This window comes from Meleagris gallopavo, chromosome 4, assembly GCF_905368555.1.
Source record: "Meleagris gallopavo chromosome 4, MGAL_WU_HG_1.1, whole genome shotgun sequence".
In the NCBI taxonomy this organism is placed as follows: Eukaryota; Metazoa; Chordata; class Aves; order Galliformes; family Phasianidae; genus Meleagris; species Meleagris gallopavo.
The window spans coordinates 52,675,149-52,696,042 of NC_139407.1; the positions used below are offsets into that span (position 1 = coordinate 52,675,149).

The 20,894-nt window shown below is 35.8% G+C and overlaps 1 long non-coding RNA gene across 1 annotated transcript; it reads right to left on the reverse strand.

Annotated features, from left to right (window-relative positions):
* Positions 1-15,928: 15,928 nt before the first annotated feature.
* LOC146544515 (uncharacterized) lies at positions 15,929-19,063 on the reverse strand. Its single transcript, XR_014882787.1, has 3 exons — positions 18,734-19,063; positions 18,046-18,116; positions 15,929-15,993 (listed from the first exon to the last, which is right to left on the reverse strand). It is a non-coding gene; the product is annotated as an uncharacterized LOC146544515 (long non-coding RNA).
* Positions 19,064-20,894: the final 1,831 nt, after the last annotated feature.

Sequence of the window (20,894 nt, forward strand, 5' to 3'; positions counted from 1 at the left end):
TACTGTCTTTTATTACACATGCTTCCGCACTGCTTTCTGTGTTGTATATAGATGACTGTCCAAGTCCTTGTGGAATAGGTTATCCTAATGCTGCATAGAATTTCTGTAAAGATATTTATTGTGTAATTATGTAAGAAAGCCTAGTGTCTTGAACAAGACATCTCTATGATTCTAAATATAAGTAAATAAAATAAATGTTTTCATTAATGCTCCTTTTATTCTTGTGTTATAAAGGAGAAGAAAAAGCTCTTAATCTTTCTACGGTAGTCAGAATTTTGCATACTTTTATTATGTCCCCAGTTACTCATCTCCTTTCTAAGGAAAACACACAGGCTCTCAATTTTTTTTATGTCAGAAATGTTCCGGATTCTCTATAAATGTTATTGTCCTTCTCTGAACCACCTTAAAGTTCTTTAATATCCCCCTGAGATGGGGTGATCAACCCCACACACAGTATTATACAAGAACTCCTATTACTGAGTCACAGAAGCATTATAATAATCTGTTTTTATTCTTCATCCTACCTCATATGCATCCCAATATCTTGCTAACTTTCGTGACTATAAGATGTGCACTGAACTGCCTGCAATTTCTCTCCTTTTTCTTCAAGCAATATTCTTAGCTTAGAATATTGCACAAGTAGCTTTAATTTTTAACTTCAATATGCATTACTTTGTATTTATTAATACTAAATTTCATTATTTCTTTGTTACTTAGCATTTTAAGGTGTCTGAATTTTTTCAATGTCTTCTCTAGTCAAGCAAATTGCTTTAATTTGGGAGAGATTAAAGTGACTATTGGGCCAATTCTGACATGCCAGTGATTATGACTAGGATGATAGAACAGTCAAAGTGACAAGGAATGGATTTAGGTAATAACATCTCAGTTGTCAGTGAACAAAAAAAACCCACCACCACCACCAACAAAGAGTAGTTGACAAGAAATGTGGATAAAGATTTAAATACTTTTCTGGTTATAAACAAATGGCATTTTAATATATGCCAACAGAAACACTACACATGCTACAAAGAAGAATTTATCCCATATTGATACAAGAGATGTTCTACTAACATTTCAAGTATGGTAACATGGTGGTAGCACAGAATATTACTAATGCATTACTTTGCTACCTTGTGTTGTGGATAAGTTTGTGTGTTTAGTTTTTTTGTGTAGGTTTTTTTTTTTTTTTTTTTTTTGGGGGGGGGTGGGGGGGTTTGTTTGGTTGGTTGGTTGGTTTTTTTGTGGGTCTTTTTTTAGCTTAATCAGAACAGTAATAAATTTGAGTCCAACACTGATTTATATTCTTTTTTTTTTTTTTTCTAAAGAGAAATATTACTGTTAACTGGCCATTTCTTTTGTATTTGGATTTTATAATTCTAGGATCCATAGAAAAATGAATCATATTCTAAATGTAATCACTTGCTTCAGATAGAGAAAACATGTCTGACAAAACTGTCAGTGCTTCACATACCAGTAATGTGTAAGCATGACTTTCAGAATCATGTCAATAAACTATAAGCTTTCATATAGACAAAGAACTTATATTTCCTATAACACCTTAAATTCACATAAGAATAGGTTTATGGAAAAATGTATTTTGGAGAATATGTGGTTTAATAGTAATCTTAACGTAACAACATAACTGTGTTCTAAATAGGACTGACTATCATGTCTTGAAACTTTGTGAATACAAAAAGCTAGATGACCACTATAAAAAAGTTCTCTCACTTGTCCTAAATATTCTGGTTTAAGAGTTTTGTTTTTTGTTTTGTTTTGTTTTGTTTTGTTTTTTCACATACTTTCCCATGTTAATTCAATCTTCCTTCTTGCATTATTTTCAGTACAAATCTAGATTTATCAATGATGAGGAAGGAGCAAAATCATAAATGTCACAAATTACCATGTCCCACCTCTGGATATGCTTTCATTTAATTATACAGTATTCAGATTCTTTTTCTGTCTGCCTCCTTGTAATGAATGGCCTTTGCTTAGCCCAGGCATTTTGATCAATTAAAATAGGTTTATTTTTTTATTTATTTTAACTGGGGAAGTTTAATCTCAAAATGCCATTTTTGAGTAAAGCTAAGCACCTCACATTTCTTATCTTGTAAGAGGGAATGACAGATGTTTGTTCTGTTGGATCGTGCTGTTTGTTTTTATTTTTTCTGAAGCTATTTATCAAATTCATTAAGATAATACATCAATATGCCTTGTAGTTTTAAAAACTATTCTCCTGAAATATTTTGGCTTGGTCTAATTATGGCATTGTTTAGTTTCTTCTGGAGCTACAGTGCTCAAACTAATTGCATTTACCCTCAAAGAAAACTTCCTTTTTTTCCCCATCATTCCCTCATCTAATTTTATCGCTTGTTTTTCATGAATGCATGTGAAAATAGCATTAAACAGCTGGGAGTATTCAATTCAAAACTAATTTTGATTGCACATAGTTTTCAGAAGTTTCAATATAGTAAGAAACCTTGCTACATAATCCTCCAGAAAACCATGACCATGACCATGAATAACTATGACCTTCAATCACACCAGAATTTCATTCATGACTTCAGCACAATGTTAAAATATTGAAGCAAAAAGAATTTCAACAAAATCAGTTCAGGTACTGTTATGGAGAAGAGAGAAAAATACATGTATTCCAATTACAAAATAATTTTTGCAGCATTTGAAAAGCTCTAAAATAAAACAATGTAGCAGTGATCTAAAAGAGGAGGCCTTGGAACCTGGAAGATACAAATAAATACCATCTCCATTTCTCCTGCTGTACTCACCTGATCTGTAGATATTGAAAATCTGCACACAAATGAAAACAAGTTCTTAATTATTGTTTTGCATAGAGGGATCATGGAGAAGCTCTGAGAAAAAAGGCCTGGTAGATCAGTCAGTTTTTAATTCACAGTTTTCATTACTGAATATTTTCTATGAAAGATGGAAGGAAAATCATTACTGACTCTTGAGTACTCTGTATAGGAAAACCCATTTTTTCTTACTCAAAATCATGGTCAGTTGAAGTTATTCCTGTACATTCACTTTAATACTTACAAAGACATTAAACGATTATAGGATAACAATGCTGTCAGCAAGACAGTCCAGCATTTCCAAGTTCGTTCCCATCTGAGATGAATCACAGAATCACAGAATTGTAGGGGTTGGAAGGGACCTCTAGAGATCATCGAGACCAACCCCCCTGCCAAAGCAGGTTCCCTACACCAGGTCGCACAGGTAGGCGTCCAGGTGAGACTTGAATATCTCCAGAGAAAGAGACTCCACAACCCCCCTGGGCAGCCTGTTCCAGTGCTCTGTCACCCTCACCGTAAAGAAGTTCTTACGCACATTCGTGCAAAACTTCCTATGCTGCAGCTTATGTCCGTTTTCCCTCGTCCTGTCTCCACGTACCACTGAAAAGAGACTGGCCTCACCACTATGGCCGCCACACCTCAGATATTTGTAAACCTGGATCAGGTCCCCTCTTAGTCGTCTTTTCTCAAGGCTAAACAGACCCAGTTCATTTAGCCTTTCCTCATAGGGGAGATGCTCCAGGCCCTTCACCATCTTTGTGGCCCTCCGCTGGACTCTTTCCAAGAGATCCCTGTCTTTTTTGTACTGGGGAGCCCAGAACTGGACACAGTACTCCAGATGAAGCCTTACCAGGGCAGAGTAGAGGGGGAGGATCCCCTCCTTCGACCTGCTGGACACACTCTTTTTAATGCACCCCAGAATGCCATTGGCCATGAAGCAGTTAGTCTTTTCAATAAGCATAAAAGTTAAGAAAAAAAAACTACAGCCAGAATGATTTTCCAAGTGAGAGCTGATTAAAATTCAGTACAAACTCACAAAACATGAGCAGCTTATACTGATAAAACAAGTGTTCATCATGGGAGGATACAATGGGATTTCAAAGGATCGTGGCTTGAATTAGGAAAGACCAACAGGATCCTGAAGGACATGGGTTATATCCTACATCAAATGCCACAACGCAATTCCAAAAAACTAACGCTGAACTGTCGCTGTCAAACATGGTGTCCATATGTATTTTAAAGCAACTTTTTCCAAAGGAACATACATAAACTTAGTTATTGCTTGCTAATAGATCCCTAAGCTTTTACTCTGAGAAAATGTTTGTGTTTTTTTTTTAAATTCACTGAGATCTCCTGTCATTGTTTTTGGCACTCAGGGATTTCAGTACTGTTCAGTGCATATGTTTACCGAATTCCTCCCTCATCTCCCTACTCTGTTGTCCAAATTGCCCTGCAGTGGCTCTTTTAAGAATTCACTAACTTTAACATCTACTTTTAAGTGAGAGATCCAGTGTACAATAGGTATCCAGAAACTACTGCAAGAAACAGACTCAAGGAGAATATCCATTTTTGCCATCTTGGAATGACCTATATTAGTGGCTGAAATAGAATACTACAATTTTCTCTAAATAAATAGCTGAGAGATGTCTTAAGAGTTCTCATGACACATACCTACGTGTGCACCATGAGGTAAATTTGGTGTTTCATTACACTAATAGCAACCTTAAAATGCCTACTACTCCATAATATTTTTCTTTCCTTCCTTTTGCTCTCTGTCCTCTCAATTTAATGCACTTATTATCTTTTGCCTTTTTCATCTTCTTACTTCACCTCACTGTATTTTCATTTTTTCTTTAATTCCTCCTTTTTTCCTAAACCTCACATAAGCTGTGCTCATTTTGCTTACCCTAGTGTGATTTAGCAATGTTAGCCTTTAACATCTAGAGGATCAGTGGAAAAAAAAAAAAGAGTAATCTGTTGATAAACAGATCAGTAAAGGAAGAAGAATAAATTATTAGCTAGAAGGGCATAGTTGAAGGAAACATAACTATTAAAGCATTTATAATCTTTATTTTATGTGTTCATGGATAAAAATTTCTCTCCAAAATGTGGAATCTCCATTCCTGTGTCCTTCAAATCTATTTTGAACACATCAGGGTATGTTCTCTTCTTAGTTACCTCAAATTTCACTTGCATAGAGTCTCCTGTTTACCAAAAACCGAATTTGGAAAGATGTATTTGTAGAGTCTGCTGCCATTATATCATAAGGCCACTGCAAAGTGGTTCAGTAAAACAGAAAGTACAGCTGCGTTTCAGTACAAGAGGAATCCATCAACCAGAGACAGTTTTTACTTTTTACAATGCTGAAAGCAAAGTCTGTGTGCCAGGATGACCCTGTCAGGATGGCCTGATTCCCACTCTGCTGTTCTCTCCTTTCTCAGCAGGACAGAAGGAGAAATAATATGGATGTACTCATGGATAACAGTGAAAACAGATCACTAACCAATTTACCATCATGAGTCAGACTTGACTTGAAGATTAATCCAACATATTGATTACTTAATTAGAGCAGAATGGTGAGAACCAAAGGAAGAACAAGAAACCCCTTCTCCCCATTTCCCTCCTTACTCCCAGGCTCAACTTCAGTCCTCCATTCCCAGCTCTTCTAACTCCTCCCATCCCAATGGGAGAAGGAACAGAGAATCATGGCTGAGGTTAGCCCCTAACTTATCTATGCTAATCCTTCCTCCTCACACTTTTCACCTGCTCCACCATAGCATTCTTCCACAGGACACAGTCTTTCTTGAACTGAACTCTCTCTAAAGTCACTGGGAACATCTAATTGATTTCTCAGCTTCTATTTCTATGAAAGCAGTTAGTGAAAAAGTGGTAGCAACCAAAATATGGTGATAATTTTATTAGTATGAAGGAGAAAATAAGAGACCTGTAGGATAAACTATGAGTTCTGTTTTTTTGTTGTTTTTTTTTTTTTGGTTGGTTTTTGTTTGTTTTTGTTGTTGTTTTTTACTGTAACTAAGATACTAGGAAAGGAAAATGTTTATTTTTGACAGGTCTTGACAAGACTGAATCTGCTAATAGTGAACAAAATATGGCGTATATAGAAAAGCGGGAAAGATTTCCCAGTAAATGGACCTCATTTGGTACTCACATTTTATCATCAATGTAAGATATTAAGTAGGCATCTTCTGCAAATAGCTTATGCATAAAAAATTGCATTTGATAGTTATCTGAGTATGAGAGCTTAAAAAAAAAAAAGGTATTCACTAGAAAAATATATAATATCCTTGAGGGTCTTTATGGACGAAAAGCTGGACACGAGCCAGCAGTGCGCACTTGCAGCCTTGAAGGCCAGCAGTATCCTGGACTGCATCAAAAGAGGGTTGGCCAGCAGGGAGAGGGAAGTGATTGTCCCTCCTTACTCTGCTCTCTCTACTCTACCCTCTGGTGTGAGGTCACACTTGGAGTAGAGCATTCAGGTCTGGGCTCTCAGCACAAGAAAGACGGAGATTTTGAAGCAGGTCCAGAGGAGGGTCAAGAAGATAACAAAAGTGTTGGAGTACCACTCTTATGAATAAAGGTTGAGGTAATAGGGCTTGTTTAACCTGGAGAACAGAAGGTGCCAAGAAGACCTTGTGTGGCTTTTCAGTATTTGAAGGGAGCTTATAAACAGGAGACTGACTTTTTACACGGTCTTATAAAAATAAGAAAAGGAGGAATGGTTTTAAAAAACTAAAAGAGGGAAAATTTAGGTTAGCTGTTGGGAAAAAAACTCTTTACTCAGTGGGTGGTAAGGAGCCAGAGTAGGCTGCCCTGAGTGGTTGCAGATGCCCCAACCCTAGACACATTTAAAGCAAGGCTGGATGGGCCTCTGGGCAGATTGATCTAGTGGTTGGCAATCCTATTCACCACAGGAAGGATATTTAAGTTTTCTTCCAATTTAAGCCATTCTAGAGTTCCATAGTGAAAAGAGCTTAAGATAGCTAGCTGCCTTCTATCTAGAGGGCGTATTCCTCTTCTTTCAGTTTCCCCAGTACTCTGAAAAAGAAGTGGCCTGTCATCACATAATCAGAGTCTGAATCTTACCACTCCAGCACAGCACCAGGATGTGTTTTGCCAGGGAAGTGGCAGTACAGGAGCCTGTTTTCTCAGGTGATGCAATGAAGTGGGTAACAAAAGAATAAACTGACAGTTTAAGACAAAGAAGACAGAATGCAGGTTACCTGGCAGGGAAGAAAATGTAGCTCCTATGGAATCTCAGTGACAAGGTATTGAGAGAAATACCATACAGGACAAAGAAACGCAAATTAAACTGTGTATATTTCAAAGGTTTTAATTTATGAAGCTCAGGAAGTAGGCAAGAAGAATACATTTCTTGTACTTGTCATGATGGAAGCTGGTCCTAAAGCAGGATTAACAATGCAAACTAATATCAAATACCCATAAAAAATCATGAATATTTATGATAATGTATTTCATAAACACATAGAGCCAATAACTGCTATCCTAGATAATCTGGTGCTGTTAAATCTACCAACAAGAAAGTTACAGAGAGAATGATGCAGCATTTCTATGTAAAATACCTAAATGACATATTTTCAAATAGACTGTAAGAATTACCGTAATAGGAATAGAGAACAAATGAAATAAATGTCATCCATACCAAAAAAACTTGCTAATGTTTCAGCACCAGAGTGCTGCATCCTCTCAGGAAGAAATATATAAAAATAAATAAATAAATAAATAAATAATCTTGAGGCACAGAAGAAAGCCCTGATTTAGTCAAAAACTTTAAGTAATAAACAGAAAGGAGACATAGTCATGTCATCAAATAATCACCAGATAGATAAATCAAAACAAATCACTGACCAAAGAAAATCCAATAAAGACAGAACTTCTGAACAGTAAGAATTTATCAGAGAAAATACAAGAATGGAAGCAGAACTCTAAAGAAAGAATTAAAGTCTGAAAGGGAATGAGAAGGGGATGAGAGCTGAGTTCTGATAAGCTAATAGCACTTTAGAGGTCAAGGGAAGCAATCAGACCTTTGCAAGGACTCCACCCAGTTGTTTTCTGGAAGGGTTACAAAATACTCACCACTTTGGGAAATTTAATCCACAGGGAGGATAAGAAAATGTAAAAAGTAGACAGTGTTTTTAATTTCACATTAGAAAAAAAAAAACACCAGCAAATCTATCAAGAGCTCTGACTCTGCACAGAAGGGCCTGATATACTGTCCTATACTTGCTCCAGGGCAAGCCCAGATAAGAAAACAAAAATTATTCATTAAGCAGTAAAATAAATCATCAGCAAGCATATACATAAAAATTAACTCCCTCAAACAGACAAAAAGAAAAATTCTAAAATGAAAGGAACAAAAGCACCTAATACGACATACAAATGCACATAGTCCCATGATTTCAGTTTTACATTCTTCTAGATATGTCTACAAGAATATCTGCTTTCTCTGTTCAAAGTCACAGCTGGGGATATCCAAAAAACCTGAAATTCAAAATTATCTATAGTTTTCTTTTTAATCACACCATAAAATGATCTGGCATCTCTGCTGTTCAAAGAGGTGATTTTTGTTGTGATTTTTTTTCTACAGCTGCATCCCGTGTTTATTTTGTATTTTGTTCTGCATGACCACCATGCAAAAAAATATCTGCAGTAAAATTTCCCTGCATGTTAGCTAGTTTAACTTTTGTAGTATTTAAATACATCAGGAAGGAACAAATCTTCACTCCTCAGAATCACTGTTTTAGCACTTAGAACATAAAGCATGAAATTGTTTGTGTTACATAATGGATGACTGTTAGATGAATTCGCCTGCAATTGCTGACCAACTGTGTCAAGCCTTTGGAGTGGAATTTCCATAGGAAATAACTTTTTATGCAATTTTAGTATGGTCTATGAACAAACTTCCTATGGAAAGGAAAGTCTCAGTTATCTAAACCCCTTGACTGTATCTATGGTGTATATGAATACAAGGAATGAATTTTTCTATAGTACGTTTCATACTTATCAGTGTATACTTGAACATGTACATATGGTGAAACAGACTCTACGTAAACAGTAAATCAATGTGACAAAGCTATTTTGAATTAATGTACATTTCAGAAAATCTAAGCAAAACCTAGAAGCTAGCTAAGATTTCAGTCAGTGATACATTAGAATATGCATCCTGACATGCCTTTGATTAAGTAACTTCAGCACATTTAGCTGCACTTCTGAACAAAGAGTCAAATGAAAACTTGCAGTTTTTCAGCAATTTAATCTATTCCCAAGACTGCATGAGTGTAATGTGGCAGTTGCCATAGTAACCACATTTTTTCTTGGAACTCAGAGTAGATATAAGCGTAAATGATTTCTCCATCTGATGGTCTAAGTTGCTGTTGTGCTATGATGCTGCAGCAGTAACTCACAGTTGGTAGTTGTTTAAAATATATTTTAAATTTTCCAAAATATCGCATATTTGAATGTTTAATTCTACCTTGTGTTATTCTGAATTTGTATCTTTTCATAAATTCATCGAGGAGGCAATTCAAAGAAAGGAAAGAAGTTGCACAGTTGCAAAAAAAAAAAGTTAACAAATCCATTTATGAATTATGCATTATACTTAAAATTATAATTTACATTTATAATATATTTAAAATTGTCAACACGTTATCATCAAATCTTCTCAGAATGTTCTTTGAAGTACAGTTTGTGGCAAAGTATCCCAAAAGAGTTGAAATTCTGCTAAAAATCATTACTTATTGATGCTTACTGCAAAGTATTTTCATTTGGTGCACACTTTCCCTGAATTCACTCAATCACAATAGTCTAAAACTGAAGCCATCTTGATAACTTACACTTTTGTAAGTGCACTGGCAGGCTCTGCTGCTTTGTTGCCTCTCTTTCTGATTAACTCATATCTATAAAAAGTGCAATACTACTCACATATAATTGCAAAAGACCAAACCTTCTAAGTTTGCTGGAGGTACAAAGGCACAGTAGTACAGGAACAAGAAAATGTGCATTTTTACATTAGCCAATACATCAGTATTTTTATCAGTCAAATTGTAGGGAAATCTGCGATCAGAAGTGTGATGGAATAAACAGAACAGAAACTGAATACATGGTTTCAAGGATTTCAGGGGTGCTGAGTTATCTACATATCCAAGTGAAAAGAACAGGAATTGACGTCAGTGGAATTATACCAGCTTTCAGCAGCTGTGAATTTGGCCTCAAGGTGACCTAATATGTCTATTCCATCTTTCATTTCTGTTTGACAGCTCTCAGCACAACCAAAATATTTACTCTTCTCCACAATTAAACTAAGCAAATACAGAGCAAACTATTCGATATACTGAGGCACTTTTTCTTTGTAAGAATTGACAAAACAACTTGTGATTTTCTTACCTATCATTATTCAATTTCTACAAAGAATATTTTTCTATCAAAAATTCCCATAAGCTCCTCTAAGGCTAATAGGAATCAATTTAAAATTCTGACAATGTATAATTGCTTAGATTGGACAGAATGACCAGTTCATATCTTACATCTGTATGAGTTAATACAAATCTTCAACTTTAATTTTTAGTCCCTATATTTCCAATTGTAAATTCAGCATTTGAATTTTGCAAAGGATCTTTTCATTTTAAATTCATCAGACAGTATTAATCTTGCTCACTAGATTTCTAGTAGAAGGGAACCAGAAGCCGAGGGTTAAAATATGAGTATCACATTCAGACAAGTCTCAGTGGGATCTGCTGACATAGCTTTAGGGAGGCTTGGACAAATCCTCAGTGTCCCAAGGAGTTTCAAGAGCTTGATTTCTGAAAGCTGGCCATGCCTTCCAAGATACTAATGTACATTTCATGCTGCCTGTGACTGCTTGTTACAAAACACTGCCTCTGAAACAAGTGATGCCTTCTTTTATATAATAGGCTACCTGATGATACCAGGAGTCACCAAGGAGGGGAAAATAGGCTTGTTGTTTTCTTAAGTCTCATATTATCCTCATCACTGGTAGAACTCTTCTAAGAGAGAAATGGACATTTTACCACTCCTGTTTAAACCAAACCATCCCACAGGGATTAGTTAATGATGTTCTGGTAAACAGAAAGGACAAAAGTATCATTCTTTACCACATGTTTATATATCCCGTGCACAGTCCAGCTGGGCTGGTCATGAAAAAAGCTAACACTGAAGCCACGATGGACTATTGTGCTAGATGCTCCAAATAAAGCTATGCACAGGGGCAAAAGTTCTCCTTATCCTGGCATGCAGTCAGGAGGAGCTGAATTGGCAGGGATACTGCAGAGCCTACCAGGCTTGGTGCATAAACACATCTGCATATTTCTATATGGTTTCTGCTATACTTACTATGTCGCTTAAAGCTATACTAGCATATGCAGAAAATCGAAATGTGCATAAAGTATGTGTCACAATGCTAAGTAAAACAATGTTTAAATGCCTATAAAAGTTTTTCTTTTTCAGTTTTACCACCTACAAAAATAACAGCATTAATGATGTTGAAAATAATGATCTATTTCCCAGATTTATGGCAAGGATTAATTAGTTTATGTTTATGTGTTATCTCAGAGATAGCAAGTAATGCTGGTAGGATACATGATTAAGTTTGGAGCCAACATGAATCCTCAAGAAAGTTTCCCTACTTTCGGAAAATGAGGACAATGTGACAAAACACTGCTCCCATTGAGTGATGGATAAGACAGATGTCTTTTCCTGCAAGGAAGGATGGTGGTGTGCCCTTTCCTAGTTACCATTCTGAATTAAATTGCATTTTGTAATCTACTCATATGTGCAGTGCAAAGGTCAGATATTTCTTAAGTTTCTCAACTAAAGCAAACCACCTGTCATCTTTTTCTATTTGATATTCTACATAACAGCTTATAACTGCAACAGACCTTGTGACAATTTCCTTCAAGCAAATTTGCTATTTCTTATCTAATCCAAATAGCAGTAATTGTTTACTGTACCTCTCCTGTCAAACTTAAAATATGAAGCCACTATTGTCAACAGCATCTTGATTTCCATGTAGACGGCACTGTTTCTTGGTATAAAATTTTCACTCAGCAAGCTGCCTGTTTCCATTACCCAAAGTTAAAGTCCAGATTACATTTTGCTACTACTTTGCTTTCCCTCATTTAGGGGATTTTCCCCTGTTTCTCCTCTTGATTCTTCCTCCTACTCCCAGTATACAACCAAAATTAGGAACTGGCAAAACAGAAAATAAAAATACTCTTGTTTCATGCAAACATCTCTGGGATACTGACAGGTGAGTTAAACTTGAGTTGTCAGAACATTTGTTTTCAGTTTGAACTCGTGTCAGTTTTTCTCTTAACTTAAAATAGTATTTTTATAACTCAGGTAATTGTAGTAAATCTGCAGAATATATTCAAGAAACCAGAACCAATGCTCTAACACAGCTTAATTGCTAGTAAATTGATTTCTTCTGTGTCCTTACTAAATGAAATTGAAGTGTAATGATTTATAGTATTACCATGTGACAACAGTTAGTACATTAAACATTACATTATCCATTAAGCTGAGAAGATTTTATTTATGCTGCTTTGTTTTTCAGAGGCATGTAATGACCTCCACCAGTAAATAAGTATTATGTCACCCTAATGGATTCCTCATGTAAATTGCAACTCCATCTATAACACAGCTTTCCCAAGCCTGCCCAGTTTTAGTCAAATAAATATTCTTACTAAAGCAAGTAGTCTGTTGTTCCTATTAATCTGTAAAATGGATTAAAGAATCAGATTCCTTGAATGTTAATCTTTTTGCCACATTCTGCTAATATTTTCTGAAGTGTTCAGAGCCTGCATACTTTAAAGTATTTAGGCTCCCACATGAAATCAAGGGAGTTGTATGATGCCAGCTTACAGGATTTAGGCTTTTATCTCATTTCAAATGAGAGTCAGACACACAGATTAGATTCATGGGACTTTAGGAGAAAAATTTTTGGTTCTGTCTTCTTTCCAATTCGTAGAAATACAAAACAAGTCAATTTCTAAATATTTAAAAGCCACTGTAATTGTATTGGAGAGCTCCAACTGGGAAATCAAGAAGTTTGCAAATGGATAATTTCATATTTTAGCAGAAAGGAGAAGAAAGATTAAGAACAAAAGGAAAAGAAGGGCAGGACTGATAATACTCTACATAATAATCATGCTGTCACTGATATTATTTTGTAGTGAGAATACATTTTCAAGTTTTTTATTGTGCTTTTTGTCTGCCCTATTTATCTGTTTTCAAGCATAGACAGTGTAGACATAATAAAGAAGAATGTGGTCTAGGGTCCAGTGCAAGTAAAAGATTAATGCTTTTAACTTTTCTTTCTCATCAGAATGAACACAATATGCTGGCAACTCAAAACAAAGCCTAGTATAGTCAGTCATGTATTTCAAAAGAAGGCCATAAACAATTATTATGAAAATGGGAGTGAGACTCCTTTTGTTTAACCTTTTTAGCTTTTTATTAACAGAAACTGTGTTGTTTTTTTGTTTATGATAATGGTTTTGCTAAAATATCATTTTACTTATAGAGATATCTATTTGAATTATTGAAAGTATTAACTGCCTCACAACTGAAGCCATCTTCTATGGCATCATGCTGACCTACGAGAGACCCCCAAAATCTTAGAACAAGCGCAGTCTAACCATTTTGCTTTACTTGAAAATTACAATGATTTTGATTGTCACCATGCTTAATATATCCTTTGGAATTATCTATTTGCCACTTAGTAATCCTTGGGCTCCATCAAAAGAGGGGTGGCCAGCAGGGACAGGAAGGTGATTGTCCCCCTCTACTCTTATGAGGCCCTATCTGGAATACTGCGTCCAAGTGTGGAGCCCCCAGTACAAGAAAGACAGGGAGCTGCTGGAAAGGGTCCAGAGGAGGGCCACGAAGATGATCAGGGGACTGGAGCACCTCCCCTGAGAAGACAGGCTGAGGGAGCTGGACTTGTTCAGCCTGGAGGTTGCGGGGTGACCTCATTGCAGCCTTTCAATACCTAAAGGGAGCCTACAGAGGGGAGGGGAATCAACTCTTTGAAAGGGTTGATAACTGCAGGACGAGAGGAAATGGTTTTAAGTTGAGGGAGGGAAGATTTAGGTTGGACGTTAGGGGGAAATTCTTTACAGAGAGAGTGGTGAGGTACTGGAACAGGCTGCTCAGAGAGGTTGTGGATCCCCCGTCCCTGGAGGTGTTCAAGGCCAGGTTGGATGGGGCCCTGGGCTGCCTGGTCTAGTATTAAATGGGGAGGTTGGTGGCCCTGCATGTGGCAGGAGGTTGGAGATTCATGATCCTTGAGGTCCCTTCCAACCCTGGCCATTCTGTGATTCTGTAATCCTTAATATTCTAATTTAATTTATATAATCTTTACACCATGAATCAAACAGCAATGTTTAAGCCATTTTACAGTCACAGAGAAGACTACTAAGAACAGTGACTCTTATTCTGATGTAGCTGCACCTATTTCCATGTACCTCATGACATTTATTTAAATGGATTTAGTCCCAGCATGCCTTTGCTTAGATGATATAAGAATTCAGTTTTAACATAACAAGTTTCATGGATTTGTGATTTTTAGTTTTTGGTATTCCACATCACAACATCATGTAGTGCACTGGGAGTTAAAGTGCTAATGCTCCAATTCCAGGTACCTGTCCCTGTACATCACAGAAGTCATGGGATCTGGCCCTTCCTGGTTGGGCGATCTCTTGGTGCCTTCCTAGTCGTACCAAGCTTTTCAGGTTTGGCTCAGTCTCAAGAGCTCTCTCTCTCTCTCTCTCTCCTATTTTATTTGATTTATTAGTCTCAATTTCAATTAGATTGTATTATATTGTGTTATCTTGCATTCCGATATCATAGTTAGTAAAATAAGTTTTCCTCCATAGATCGTTGTCACTGTTTTTTTTTTTCCTTCCTTGAGCCCAGCTCCCACCTCCCTACCCCTTTTCCCTTTTCCTTCCCATTTTGTGGGGCTGGGGGGAGGCCCAGGGGCCTACTGTCCCCCGTCACAGGCATAGATTGATCTAGTTAACTCCGTGACACAAATGAAAGCATTTATTTTTAATGACTTCTTTCCAGTACAGCCACAGAATGATAATCAGCATCTTCACAACAATAAAAAAAAAATACATTATTTTTTAAACTGATGTGAGATTTACTTTCAGGCTGATGTTTACAGACTACATTGTCCTAAACCTTATCGCTTTAATAGCTTGTTAAAATTCTCTGGCTCGTGCTTTTCTCCTTTTTGTTACCACAGGTTTTCTAATTTCTCACTCCAAATTCACAATTAATTTTTTATTCAGCAGGTTTCTAATTTTCCTCCACCACCTATTTAGTTAATAGCTAACACAGTGTTTCACATAATGGGGAAAAAAAAAAAAAAAAAAGAGTGAAAAAGAAAGAATTGGACGCTGGTCTCCTTAATCGATCTGGGAGACCTGGCAGTTTTTGGAGCCATAAGAAAACCACTGCAGTACCCATTCTTCTGTTTAGACATGACCACTCCCATTCAACCAAATTCTGCTCATATTAGTGATACTTCTTTGATTTTGAAGGATGATTGTCTAATAAAATCAGATTAGATTAAGGAATAGTATGCACAATGCATATTTATGCAATATTATACACCAACAATGTATCATCAGTAGGCCAAGAAAAAACAATGATTACATCTAAAAGTAACTGTTACATCATAATCCAATAACCGTACACAGCCAGACTTCCTCACTAAAATTCTCCATTGCACTGGAAGACATCACATAATTTGGTTACCTGACTGTCAGGGTTGTGACTAACAGTTTTGCTCTTTGCAATGAAAGAAGTCTACCTGATATAGCCTGAGAAAAGAAGAATTTGCTTAACGTTAACTAGTACCAATCAACAGTCCTAAATTCCCCTCTGTTTGTAAAAGGAAGACTCCAATTCTTTACTATTTCATCTTGCTAGCTTATGCTGATAAATACTAAAATTTACTTACATAAATCTACTAGACAGAATACCTGCAAATGAACTGGCAGTATGAACAGAGGAGACTGAGACATCAAACACATCAAAAAGAAATTCTTACCTGGCAGTGGTTTTCAAACCTTCTAAAATGCAGGAGGGAAGAGGCAGATATAAATCCAAGCCTGTTCTGAAGAACAGAAAAATTTTATCAGAAAAATGTTGAGAAAAACAAAAAGATTAACAAGAATGAATCAGGGATAAAGAGTACAGGAATATTTCTCTTTCATCTTTAATCCATGAATTGCATACAAACATAAAAAGCTTTGTAGTCAGATATAAGATTAAATTTCCCATATAATTGCATTCAAGATTACTTTTTTTCTGCTTTCTCAGGTATTCATCTTCTAATTAGGCCTAGTAAGATGACTAAACATTTTTATTTCTATTACTATGCATGCAGTATCCAACTGCATGTTGCTAATAAAAGACCTTGTCAGAACCGTACCACAGCAAAAGTGTAGATATACTCTGATCTACCTATTATTTCATTGTATGTTACTTGATGGAACTTAGTGTTTTGGAAAATATTCATGTCCATTCATTTTACAGATGCAAATTTAAGACTGAATGTACAGGCAATGACAACTTGTACATTGTGATATAAATCCAGGTGCCATGTACAAACTGTCATTATCTATGCATTTAGTCTTAAAGCCTTCTTCCTATGCTATAAAATAATATAGCCAAAAATAATCTGCATGCACTTGTTAGAATCGCTATTTAAACATACAAAAACCATACTATGACTGGGGAATATTTCAACTTTTTCATTATTTCTTTTTGCAGTAAGTTTTATTGAGGAAATGCAACTTTCTCCAAGAAAAGCAGCAGGGAAATAAGGGAAAGACAGAATTTTTCTATCAAAAAGTCAGGTTTAATGTCATTTACCAACATCTCCCATCTCCTCACATACTTCATATTATCAGTTTATATCAGGACCATCAGACAGTCAGCCATATTTGCATCTTGTGTAATTTTCCACATTCCTTTTTTTTTTGCACAGCCACATATACGCACAAATACACATAGAATCATACAAACAGATAGGCCAAAAATAGCCAGAAATCAAGGATGTATGTAAACAGACTTTTTAAATTCTAAAATTATCAGAAGAGTGGATTTCTGATGCATTTCATATGGTTATACTTAAATTCGGACATAACATTTACAAAATATATATTGTATACTGAATTTTGCACTGATCTATTGAACTTAGAATGCACTTTTTAATCAACTTACAGTATTAATTGTAAATACTATAAATATACTGTTTTCTTTCTGTTTATATATTGCCAGCAAATAGACACATGACAGCACTTGTGACTAGTGTACATAACCACATGAGATGGCAGCAATTCACTGCTGAGGACACAGCAGGCATCTTCTACGAGGCAGATCGTTAGAACTCAGAGCAGAACCTTGCAGAAATGCTCAGCTAGCACAGAAACAAACACAATATTGCAGTTTATTAATGCATTCACTAATAAATAGTGCCTATGGAGAAGAACCCATTACCTCTGACAGAGGACCACACTAATGCAATTATATTGTTCCAAGAGCCTTGATAGTTACATTCAAGCCTAATTGTAGTATCCCTGCATGTGTCTGTGCCATGCAAACAATCTAGATGGAAACTTCAACAATTTTGGACACTTATATTCATTAACTTGCAAGAGCAAACTTCACCTATGTCAACAGATACCACTCACTCCTGTACATCAGTCTACTTTCCTCTGAAATTAAATAACCCTACAAATGGTCTCAAATATTTCTTTTAACGTTGTATTGAGGAACTTTGGCAACAACCACCTTTCTGAGGAAATTAGCTAATGTTCAGAATTATGTCTATTTGAGAGAAATAGAGTCAATAGGCCCCTCTCTGTGTGCAAGATAATCCCCCCACGTATTAGTGCTCCTCTCAAACGCTTAATTATCACTTTAAAGATCTCTTGAAGAGTCAGGTGAATTCTGAAGTGTTCTGTTTGCAGAAAAAGATTCATTTTAACTATTTTCTGAATTATTTAAATAATCCTCAGTCTAAACCACTGCAATATCTCATCTCATGTATCTGGTTTATCACATAACCCTTTCCATCGTGCTTTCCAAAGATGTCTGATAAAACACATGTAGTGCTGTTCAGTGCATGCTTATCGGTCAATATTTTTCCCCTCTAACTTACCTTTAACTGTAACAAGCATGACCAAGAATCCAAGGTGTCAGAGTCTTCATTTCCGCTTAACCTCTATGAAACTATGCAGCAGGGTAGAAAACAGACTTTGCATTAATTTCCCTGCTTATGAAAAGACTGTAGCATGAACTTCTATTCATGGACACAGATGATTATATAGGTCAGAGTTGTAGTAAGAACTCATCCTCCCTCAGACTCAGGGACGCTTATTCCTACGGTATAAAACTCTAAGAGCTAGGTCTCCTTATTTCCACTGTTCATTGAATTACCTGTGTCATACTAATATATACCAAATGCTATGTTATTTTGAATATTCTTAAACAGAATTAACATACTACGCTACTCATAACAGTGCAAAAGGTATGAACATGGAATTGTCGCATATTAATATGTGAGGAATCATGAAACAAAACAATTTTCTCAAAATGAGTACATCTGATGAAAGATATATGGTGAAGTGCCAGTACAGACAAATTGCGGGCTGACAAGCAACATATTCGCTCCTTTTTCTTGCTTTGTGGCCTCTAGGCAATATATGAATTAACATCACCAGTCAAGAGAGCAAAATCTGCTGATTACAGACTGTGGCAACATAAGGCATTCAAAGATTTCAGCATCTGCTCTGTTTCTGTATGGTTGCTGAGAGTGATGCATTAGGCTGCATCTCCCCCTTGCTTACCTCTAAATCTGTATGAGTCAGCAGTGACATCTGTGGAGGACATCAAGGAAGTTCCTCTGGATGCCACCTCTACTGAAATCTAAAAAACAGGTCACAAAGTCCCAGTGGAACAATTGCATTGAGCTTCTGTTAGATTTAGAATCTATTAATCTTCTTACAGAACTTACAAGCAGTAGCTACTACTGAGATATATGGAACCAAAAAACAAAAAAAAAAAAAAAACCAACAACAACAACAAAAAAAAAACAACAGAGAAATTCAGTATCATCTGCCGACAGTACAATCATTGCTAGTCACTACTTGGGGATCCTCTCTTGGATTCCCTGTTGTTCTTTCTACACCCAAAGAGAAAAGCTCCTCACTCTTGGCAAACCACAGAACACTTTGCAATGATTTTTGCTGTTTTGCAGATCTGAAAGTTGAAAGAAAAATCTCTACCCTGCTAGCTTTCACCTAGCAACTTTCAATGAAAAGCATTGTCACATTAAGTTGACTTGGACTTGCAGCAAAAATATCAAGATCTGGGAAACTGGGTCCCTAGAAAAGAATAACATGTCAGTGGGAAAAGTCTGTCAGGTGGAGACTGATAATTACAGATTATCAAGGCTATCCAAAGGAACACTATCTAAACACGTCAGCATAGTAATAATTCAGGGAGTAACACTGTTGTACTGATTCAAATGTCCTCATGATAAAACATTTTTACCTCATTTACAGTAATTAGAAAAAAAAGCTTACAGTTCTGAGTCTTCCTATAGTTTCCCAAAGCTTCTGATCGCAAGGAAATTCATTCTAGAAACACCAGCAACGTCATATTTTGTTATATATTTTCTCATGACTTATTACAAAATAAATAAATATGCTGACACCAAGTTCTCTCCCATTTCTCAGTTTGTTGTCTGATTTGACAAGGGGTTAGATGGGCTTCTCTTGTCACAGAGAGAAATGTAACTTGTAATCCAAAACAAATTTGATTCAAATAATCAGATCCAAAATTTACCAAAATAAGAACAGCAAAAAAAAAATCCCTTTTCACTATCTTTAGTTTCTGTTTACTAGAAGAAATATTTTCTTCTTTTCACATTTTATATTTCTTCTTACATTTGCAAAGCCAAACGTTGTTATGTGACTTTGAATAACTTTTCATAGTAGTAAAAGACTGAAGGCAATAATACAATCAGGATTAGAAACATATTTTCCCCTTTTGATACAATTTATGGATTCTGTCCTTGCTGAACTTTTTGGGCATTCTTTATTCAGGTCATGTCAAAAAAAAAGAGCAGAATGGACCAGTGAGTAAAAGCACTTTAACAAGCTAAGATAGGACACTCCTTCACTTTGTAATGAAATATTCAAACACATTGCCCACTGGTATCAACATGTTCATGACTGATTTAAATGATACATTGAAAAATTTGCTTTAATATTCCATATAATAAATCTTAAAAAATTAAAACTGAAATCACAGTTTAAAGAAAAAATCTAGCAGACATTTTAGTCATCATTTACTTGACTATGCATTTTCTGATATTAAATGGTTGGTTTCATTAAAAAAATTAATACAGCTGCAAGTGTAATGCAGTTTATGATCTAGAGTCAATAACTTGTAAGCCATTGAATGTCTTCACGGGCATTGATGTCATTACCTTTCACAGTAAAAAAAATAATGTTCTTACCAGTTTTTCAACTGTGAAGAACTTGCTAACAAAACTGAAAAGAATATTCGTCCTTAACCTGTTGTCTACCACTTTAAGCATTACTATTTAAAATTAAAATGAGAATACTTGGAATAGCTACTCATTCAAAATAATGTATCTGACTTTGAACACTTAGTTATTTCTTCTGTAATATACATTTGGCAAACAGAATGACTTCTGTACCACAGGTTTAACCAATAAAAATATATTAGCGTAAAGGACTGAAGCACATGGACGAAAGAACTACACACAGAACAGATAGCTCAGTCTTCTTCTCTATGAAATACTTACATTTTAATGAGAATTTTGGACTTCTGTATTTTAATCAATTCTTTTCCTCCTGAACTACAATTGAAACAGAAAGAAATTATCTATGAAATTTACTATGACCCTGAGAGAACGTAGGTAGACCTTTCTTTCCCGTGAGTACTTTTTTAATAGTATTAATTTCTGGGGACAACACA